The following is a 9,102-nucleotide window of genomic DNA, read 5'->3' on the forward strand; positions in this document are numbered from 1 at the left end:
ACTTAGCTAATCCAACGCAGGCGATGGAAATCCTTTTTTTTTTTAGCACCTGCAGATGGATAGAAGCGGATTTGTGATTGGTTGCTGTTGGCTTTCCCAAATGCTCGCTCCTTGCTCTTGCATTATTAAATATGTCCATGTATGTGGCTTATTGCTTCCATAGAAGCTCTGCTTTTGCTTTTGAAGCTGAAAACAGACTTGCCTGCAGATGCATTAAGCCAAATAGTATCCACCGTCCAGAAGCATGCAATCATTTCCCAGCAAAGGCTGGTGACCTGTGCCATAGAGGACAGCTTGCCGGTCAGAGGATGTGGCAGCATGCACCATACCTGTGTCCCTCTATTTCTTTTGTCTTCTGGGTATCAGAAATGGCTGCTCCAATCTGCTAGCAGACCAGCATTGGTAAGCCAGGGCTCTCTCTCTCTCTCTCCCTGTGTGTGTGTGTGAGTGTGTGAGTGTGCAGTGAATTAGGTGATGCTTGTTGCCATGGTGATCAGTCATAGCAACCGAGCAGTCTCTGCAATGGTGCCCAAAAGACATCTGACATGTTGAAGGGGGGGGGGGGGGGGTTCTGGTGGGAGTTACATATTAGCATGCAGTCATAAAATATGTTTCTTCTACAGGCAGGGCGCTCCATGGTTAATATTAGATATCCATGTGATTTGAATTTAAAGCTGCCAACATAACTGCTCTATAGAATGTTTGATGTCGTTCATGAGAATATGAGATTCGCAAGCTTAAAGGAGACGTCTAGGTAAAAAGATAGAATTCAAAATAAATTCTGATTAAATGTAACATAATTCTCAATAGATTCCAATGAAATGCATTTCGGGGAGCTCTTTACCTAAATGCTGGATGCACTTTATTGCTTTATAAGGCTTGGTTCACACCAATGCATGTTTTAATGCGTTTTGAGTTTTGCAGAAACACACTACAGCCCATCTCAGGCTGATAGAATGCACAAAAGGCACTAAGTGAGTTTAATTACCACCTTAACCACTTTAGCCCCGGAAGGTTTAGCCCCCTTAATGACCAGGTAATTTTTTGCAATTCGGCACTGTGTTACTTTAACAGATAATTGTGCAGTCATGCGACGCTGTACCCAAATAAAATTGATGTGCTTTTTTCCTACAAACAGAGCTTTCTTCGGTGGTATTTGATCAGCTGTGCGCTTTTTTTTTTTTTTTTTTTTGCGCTATATATAGAAAAAGAGCGACAATTCTGGAAAAAAAAAAAGTCACATTCTGCTATATAACATTCCCAATAAAAAAAATGTAAAAATCAACTTTTTTCATCATTTTAGGCCAATTTGTATTCTGCTAAATATTTTTAGCAAAAAAAAATCCAATAAGAGTACTTTGATTGGTTTGCGTAAAAGTTATCGCGTCTACAAACTACGGGAAATATTTATGTCATTTTTATTTCTTTATTTCATTTTTTTTTACTAGTAATGGCTGCGTTCTGCGATTTTTAGCGGGACTGCGACATTGCGGTGGACAGATCAGACACCTAACTGACATTTATGACACTTTTGAGGGTACCAGTGACATTACTACAGTAATCAGTGCTAAAAATATGCAATGTTACTGTACTAATGACACTGGCAGGGAAGGGGTTAACCCAGGGCCGATCAAAGGTTTAAGTGTGAGCTTAGGGTTGTGTTTTCTAACTGTGGGGGGGGGGAGGGGTGGACTTGTGGAATCAACACAAAAACCTGTGATCCTAAATAGGAGGATCACAGGCACTCTGTATTCTTTACGGACGTTCTCTCTCCACGGGGAGCAATCGCGGGTGTTCGGCAGCAATTGCGGCTGCCGGCCCCATGGATCGGTTTCCCTACTGCCTAATGGGGGCGCACGCGTGCCTCCAGGAGCCGAGCCAGTCTGCCGCAGTATATCTGCGGCGGGGGGTCAGCAAGTGGTTAATCAGCCACAGAACCTGTGTAAATAATGTGTGTCCTGGTTTAAAGGGATGAGGTGGCAACCCTAGTGGGTGCGTATCCCTTCATGATGGTGTGCATTCAGATCACCCGCACAAATGTCATACTGGAAGCAGCGGCTTTGTCTGTGCACTCACTGCATCCCAATAAATAGCAATGGGACTGCCTGCACAGGGATGCATGGAATATCTGGGAATCCCCATGTAGGTAAACATGGCCCTGTGTGCCCGGGATGTCCCGGATTTAGACTCGGTGGACTGGCTGCACATATGGGAGTCTCCTTTCACTATTCTTGTTTCTCTACGGGATTGGTTGGTTCAATATAAAATTGTTCATAGGGCCTACCTCACCCCCCACCGCATACATAAAATTCACGCCTCCCACTCCCCGGAGTGCTGGGGATGTGGGCAGGCTGTGGGTGACTTCATTCATATTTTCTGGATATGTCCGGAACTCTCAAATTACTGCACCCGGATCTTTGAAGTGTCTTCCGCTATCCTACAAATCTCAATGACTCCCTCCCCCAGGCTGGGCCTTTTGGGTCTCCTAGATGACATAGTTCCAAGGGTGGCGGATCGCATCCTTCTAAGTTTATTATTTTTTTATGCCAGAAAGAATATAGCCCTCCGTTGGCGCCCACAAGCTACCCCCAGGATTCTGCATATGAGGGGCCTGGTGGACGCGGCTATACCTCTGTACTGGGATACCTACTTTCATAGGGGTTGCCCCAAAAATCATGACAGGGTGTGGGCGCGATGGTTGGCAGACTCCTCCCCTGCACTGTTAAGTTAAAGCGGAGTTCCACCCGAAATTTATACTTACCTCCATCTTCTCGCTCCCGGTCACCTGAAAAACAAATGGATAATCGCAATTTTTTTTTTTTTTTCACTTACCTTTTAGAGAAAATATACTCACCTTACTTCCTTCTTCCTCCCCTCGGCGGCCACGGCGATTCGTCACTTCCTGGCTTTTGCAATGATTCCTGGGAGCTGAACGTCATCGCTCCCAGGAATCATTGCGCCTGCACCGGCCCCGACGTCAGTTCCGGGGCGCGCGCGTCATTCCCTTCTAAACAGCTTCTGGGCATGCCCAGAAGCTGTGGAGGGATGACGCGCGCGACCCGGAAGTGACGTCGGGGCCGGTGCAGTGCATCGTGGGACCGAAGAAGGAGGAAGAGGACCGAAGAGGACGCGGAAGAGGATCGCGCTGGCTTCAAGCTGCCCACACCCGAGATGGCAGCGCTGGAGAAGACAATTTCAAGGTAAGTATTTCTCCTGAAAGGTAAGTGCAACCCGGGACAGATCAGAGGCTATCCATTGTGGAATGTGCTAGCCCTGACTGTCCCGGGGGTATTTTTATAAAAAAATGTATAACTAGGGTGGAACTCCGCTTTAAAGGTTGCTGGGTCCTTGACCCCCCGGTCTTACTGAATTACCCTTTATTGTCCACCTATACTTGATTGTGTTGCCTTGTTGATAGTTATATCCCCCTGGTCACACTTTCCATTTGGATGTGTTGGTTTTGGGTCGTGATGATTTTTTTTTCCTCTTTTCTTTTACCTGCTGTAGCCCCTGCATGGGCAGCACACCACTGATTGATTGTTTCTTACGATACCAATGGTCGACTCTTCGCACCTAGTTTTGTTTAGTTTGTCTTGTTTTCTTGTTCTTGTTTTATATTTCAATAAACAGATTTTCAAAAAAAACATGGCCCTGTGTGAACGAAGAAAACGCCTTTCAGACAAGCAGTTTCCGGTCTGATCAGCAGGGGATCCATGAGCCAAACCCTGCTGAATCGGAGCAGAATGGAAAGCACTTTTGTAACATCTGTGTTTGTTCAGTTTTTTCCTGCATCTTGTATCGAAACCCATGTTGGGTCTATGGGCAGACACATGTAAATGTTCCTGTATCTGCATTCTTTACATTCTGTCAAATTTAGGTTTGAAAAACCAGAACAGGGTGCTAGCTGTCATGCAACCTACAGTAGTAGCAGGACAGATGGGACTTTCTGAGGGGGGCAGCACTGGCGAAGGGCTACTGGTTTTAGGGCCAGTTCATACCACTTGTGTGTTTTTTTTTTCTGCATCAAAAACACAGGGAAAGTAGGTTAAATGTTTTCCACTGGCATAGTTCACACCAGTGCTGTCAATTCCAAGGCATTCCAGTTACGGAGAAAAAAGTAGAACATGCCTTTTTCCTGCACTGGACTGTACTGGAATGCAGTAAAATGCATAAAAAACACACTGAAATGCACTTGAACGCATCAAAAACACACCGGACCCCAGTACAGTGAGGGCCACTTCACACCACATGCATTCCAATGTGTTTATTTTCTGCATGAAAAACACATAGATAGTAAGTTATATGGTTTTACGCTGTAAAATGCATCAAAATTGCACCGAAATGCACCAAAATGCTCCAAAAATGCACTGGAACGCAGAGCAGGGAATGCATCAGAATGCCCCTAAATCAAAAAGCACTGGGAAAAAAATAGGGGGAAAATGCACTAGGCTGCATTAAAAACACTTTAAAAACACACTGGAATGCATCAAAAAATGTGCATGCAGAAATGCATCTGGAACGCATGTGCTTTTCTATGTTGTGAACTGGCGCTAATAAAAAAAACAGGAAAGAAGAACAAAAAAAAGCATCTGGAATACATCCAGAAACACATTACAAACCTACCGGGACACGTCAAAAACACATTAAAATTGTGCATGCACAAATGCATCCAGATCGAATCTGGAGTGCGTTTTTGTGGTGTGAACCAGCTCTAAATGTGGAATTGGACTTTAATGTTTTTCTAACGCTGTACTGAATGAAATTGCACAGAGCATCCCCAATCCTACTCTTCACGGGTCTCCCGCTGGTGCTTCTGGCTCCTCCTCTTCTTGGTATGCCTAGATAGGAAGTCGCTTCCTATTGTGGCACACGTGTGGGCTAGCTCCTAACCGTGCTGTCTGTGTCTATAGACACAGAGAGTGAGGCTTGGCCCCACTCCTTCATCAGATGATTTAACTGGCCATTGTCTCCCGTTGCTCTCAGCCAAGCCTACGAGAGTGGGGAGAAGGGAGTGACCTACTACAGACAGGCACAGGTAGTGGATCAAGTGAGGGCTCAGATAAGTATAAGGAGGTGGGGGGGGGGCGGCATAATAGTACCTAAACATTTTTTGCCTTAAAGTGGTTGTAAAACCTTGCATATACCTAGTGAAGTGACTGGCCTCAGGTGATACGCAGAGATTAAGCAAATCCTCCTACATAAGTTGTACCTGTTTATCTGACGCCTTCTCTTCTCTACATCCGTTCAAATGTCAGACTTTATAAAGCTTGTTTGAGCATTCAGAAAACAGGGGGCAGATAGTTGAAGTTATACTCTGCAGAGTTCAGTGAAAAGAGCTCCCAGAACCGCGAGAAGAGACACACCCCTCTCCACACAACACACAGGAACAGAGCTGAGGCTGTCAATCAGCTTAAGGTCCCTCCCCTGTCATCTTTTTTCTTTTGGTGTCAGGAAAACTTCTAAGAAGTGTTTTATGCTTATAGCAAAGGACAGAAATGTTCAAAAGACAAAAGTGCTTTTAATTGGGACAAGTACACACTATAGAAGAATATGCTGTGTTCATATTCCATGTCTGAGGTTTACAACCACTTAAAGCGGTTGTATACTGCCAAAAAAAAAAAAAAAACCCTGCAAGACAAAGGCATAATGAGCTAGTATGCATCGCATAGGAGATGTTAATTGTACCTACAGGTAAGGAGATATTAATTGTACCTACAGGTAAGCCTTATTATGTAAAAACATTGAGTATACTACTGCTTTAAATGCAAGGAATGCATTAAGGTAAAAAATATTTAGGCTTTAGAACCACTTTAATTGTTTCCCAAAACAGTTACATTCAAAACATGCCATGAACGATAACTGTTGAAGTTGCTTGTGCTCTCAACAGAACCATCAAGCCATCAAATAGCTGGTGTCATTACTGATCGATCTGCAATTGCCATGGTGCTGCACATGTAAGCAGATGCTAAGATGGCAGCTTCCTTGGGTGTAGGACAGGAGGGTTTAGTTCCACTTTCAATCCTACTGAAAATTGTAGTTGCATAGAGTAGAGGTACAGAGAAGGTCTTGAAGTCAGAGACAGGCAGCAGACCAGCGCTTTCATGCGTAAAGCTCAGCAATAGCAAACAGGGGCAGACTGGCAACCTTTGGCCCAGGGGGCAAGTACAAACCAGAGGCCCATAGTGCAGAGACTCGGCCCCCCCCCACTCTCCCTCTTCCCATCCTCCTCCTGACCCCCATTCCAGGCTGAAGATCTGCTCCAGATACTCTCTAATCACCGGCTGAATCTGAGTTCTCAACCTGGCCAGCAGGGGGCGGTTGGGGGGGGAGCTGGGATAGCTTGGTTGGGGCTGGCCAGTGGAGAAGTGTCTCCAGTGGGGCATGGAACTGGCCTCTGCTCAGACACAGCTTACACCATCCATGCTGGGGGAGAGGCCTGCGCTCTGTCCTGTCTTCATCTCGCACTCAGTAGGTCAGTGTCGGGGACTTTTTACTTCTCTCCACCAGGAATTCTTTATGCGTGTCTGTGGCAGAAGCAGTGCAGCCTTTTTACAGGACATCAGAGCGGCCCAGGGGGCAATTGCCCCCCTGCCCCCTGGCCCAGTCCTCCCCTGATAGCAAACAACATATTTTACTAAGGTTTTCTTTAATCAGTTTAGGACAGGAAGTGGTGCAGTTCACAAATCAAAGCAGACCTTGCACAAGAAAGTTGGGTCTCCCACTCCCAATTTAAAAATGACTATTAGATGGATGTACAAAAACACACTTATAGGGTAAAAAAAATTAAACCTACATTTTCCCCAATTTCCTTCCATGGCACCTAGGTAAACGATTCTTCCGAAAAGATCCTGGGAAGGATGAGGATTTCACATTTTGTGAGAAGCAATGTACTGTTCTCAGCTATCAACTTGTGAAATTTGAGGTACTCAGCATTCCCTGGGATTTCACCAAAGGGATAATATTGTCACCCCCTACAACGCAGAAGTTGCAGGTAGGGTAGGTATCTAAGTTTTTTCTCCATTTTTGTACATCCATCATATGGCGAATAATTGAGGGGGTCCTGAGGAAATTAGCAGACCTTGCTTTCTTTTGCAAGGTCCACTTAAAAAGCACAAAAAAAATGTTCACAGGTCATCTGTAAAAAACTCAGCAACATTTGTTCACCTGGATTCACCCATTCATGTCACATATTTTCAAAGATCAAGTATGGCTTTGTTGATGTAGCCAACAAACCCATATCTGATCAAATTTACAAAAAGTGTCTTTGTAATTATGGGATAGTTTTTTACTTTGATGCAGCTGGTCAATCTTTATACACCATTGTTGTCAGTGATATTTTCACTCTCTGCCAGATGTGATGGGTATGTAACAAATATAGGATGGATCTGTTGTGTTGTGTAATGGGAGAGCAGATACATTCTTAACACCATGTAATGAAGTTCATATTCCAATCGCACACCTTCCTGGATATAGGCACATATGTAATGGGTGCTGAAGAGATCACCAGCTGGACACTAGATCTGTATGTACATTAACTCCATGAAGTCTTTCTCGGTAAAACACGTGGCCCACTTACTGAGGTGATCTAACATGAGATTCCCCAGGGTTCCCAGCATTTCAACTATAGGGAACCCAGCCTGGTAGGGCCAGGACTACAAGCAAAAAGAAACAAAAAGGGCGCACCGACCTAGCGCATTATCCTCAATAATATGGCTTTATTTGTACAACATAAAAATGGCTACTCACAAACAGAAGTAGGAAATAATCATATCAGGCTCAATCGCTCCAGTATCAGGAATAGTCCATGTATTAGTCCATAAGATGACGTCTGACGCGTTTCGAGGCAAAGCCTCTTCCTCAGAGCCACTGTGTCATGACCTACTCACAAGTTTAAAATCACCCCAGTCCTTTTAGGGCAGCAAGACTCTAGCCATCCGAGACGCCATATGTGAGTCCCGTGGGAAGTGTGGTCGGGGAGCTTGGATTCTAAGCGCAGGAGAGAGGTGGTATCACCATATCGTTTTGGTAGGACCAGGACCCCAGGGCCCTTCTTGCCTTGCTACCAACAGGGTCTACTGTGACCCCAATGCATAAGTCCATTAGAGAGAGAAGCTTGTAGACTAGAACAAGCAAGCAGTCCAAACACACATATTCTTTTATAGTGTTTAACTTAAATCCATAGGTTCCAAAATAACAACTCTGCCACCCAGGGGAGCAGTGGCACATGGCTGCAAAGGGGGCAAACAGTACTAAGTAAGTCCATAAGAATGTTATGAGAGAGATCTAGAGATCAAATAAGAATGATGTTACCTACAGGAGGTTGGCACCGAGTTCCAGTATTCCTCCAATACAGATATCAGTAGTCTCGTGTGCAAAAGTCCTCCAACTTCCAGACTTCCCAAAGATGGGTTCCTGCCTACATTTCGGTCTGATCCTGGCCCACAGAAAAAAAAAAATCACACTGTCCCTGTGTACTGGAGTTCTCCTCTCTCCATTTTATGAAGAATGTTTTTTAATATCAGTCTTAAAGGGTTGTTCAGAAAAAAAAAAAAAACGAAGAAAACCACTGGTAGCAGCTTGTTAGGGTTACTGATGTAATTACTGGGGCAGTTATGTTTTGATTTTTTTTTTTAATTTTGCATTATCTAACTACTTCTGGACATTTTTAAAGACTTTTAGATGAGGACAGAAGTTAGAGCGAAGTGCAAGGACTTTTAACAGGGTGACAAGGCTCTCTCTATAGCTCAAGTAACTGGTGCTTTTCCCATTTTCATGATGAAAAAAAAAATGTTGTAATGGGATGGAAGACCCTTTAAGTTGGAGTCCCACCTATAGTTGCTCTCTAACCTCTCCCTGCCACTCAAGCCAATGTTACGGGGATATGTAAATAAAGGTAGGTGGAACCTCAAGGTAGTATGTGGGTATTGGAACAACATAGGGTCTTCTCCAGCCAGCAACCAAGGCAACATGTAATTAGTTTCTATGGAGAGGGAAGGGAAGCTATTGTACCTCTTTGTTAAGAGAAGTATCTATCAGCACATTGAGGCAATGTGTGCACATGGGTCTCTCCAGTAGAATTAGTTGTTTCCAACCTTTACAAAG

The 9,102-nt window shown here is 44.4% G+C and overlaps 1 protein-coding gene across 2 annotated transcripts in view; it reads right to left on the reverse strand.

Moving 5' to 3' along the window:
• Positions 1 to 506, reverse strand: part of LOC309544821 (NELL2-interacting cell ontogeny regulator 1-like) — a 44,147-nt gene extending 43,641 nt beyond the window's left edge. The window contains exon 1 of one of the 2 annotated variants that reach the window (XM_082243804.1): positions 330 to 506. The gene's annotated coding sequence lies outside the window, so the exon portion shown is untranslated. The remainder of the gene's footprint in view (positions 1 to 329) is intronic. The other variant, XM_082243803.1, reaches the window with a different exon arrangement.
• Between the last annotated feature and the right edge of the window lie 8,596 nt (positions 507 to 9,102).

This window comes from Pelophylax lessonae (genome assembly GCF_965119305.1).
Source record: "Pelophylax lessonae genome assembly, chromosome: 1".
Classification (NCBI taxonomy): Eukaryota; Metazoa; Chordata; class Amphibia; order Anura; family Ranidae; genus Pelophylax; species Pelophylax lessonae.